This window comes from Aplysia californica, unplaced genomic scaffold (genome assembly GCF_000002075.1).
Source record: "Aplysia californica isolate F4 #8 unplaced genomic scaffold, AplCal3.0 scaffold00462, whole genome shotgun sequence".
Lineage (NCBI taxonomy): Eukaryota > Metazoa > Mollusca > Gastropoda > Aplysiida > Aplysiidae > Aplysia > Aplysia californica.
Window position 1 is genome coordinate 647,320 of NW_004797732.1, and position 813 is coordinate 648,132.

Sequence of the window (813 nt, forward strand, 5' to 3'; positions counted from 1 at the left end):
TTTGTCCATGGGGATGTGACGTAACTGTGACGTAACTGTGACGTAACTGTGAAGTAAATGTGACGTAAGTGTGGGGTAAATGTGACGTAGCTGTGACGTAACTGTGACGTAAGAGAACTGGAGGGGCAGAGGTAGGAGAGGATGGCTGGGGTTGGTTGTTTTACAGTAGTCAAACCTGTGTAAGACGGTCACACACTGTGTAAGACGGTCACGCACTGTGTAAGACGGCCACACACTGTGTAAGACGGTCACGCACTGTGTAAGACGGTCACGCACTGTGTAAGACGGCCACACACTGTGGAGGGGGGAAGTGGCTGTATAAGACAGGTGGACGTATAAGACAGGTGGACGTATAAGACAGGTGGACGTATAAGACAGGTGACCGTATAAGACAGGTGGCCGTATACGACAGGTGGTCATATAAGACAGGTGGTCGTCTGAGATCCCCACTGGAGGCCTAGAACTGCCTGAGGGCGGATTAAAATCTGTTTTTTGTTTGTTATTTTTTTCTCTTTTGAAAGTGGGGGGGGGATAGGATAGTTTTTGTTGGACGTTTTGTTGTTAGTTGGGTTTTTTTGTCACTGTTTGGGACAATTCTAGTTCCGGGAAAGGTAAAAAAAACAAACAAATGTGACAGACGAGGAAGACCAAGTGCCACAGTAAAACAATCAAATGTGACAGACGAGGAAGACCAAGTGCCACAGTAAAACAAACAAATGTGTCAGACGAGGAAGACCAAGTGCCACAGTAAAACAAACAAATGTGTCAGACGAGGAAGACCAAGTGCCACAGTAAAACAAACAAATGTGTCAG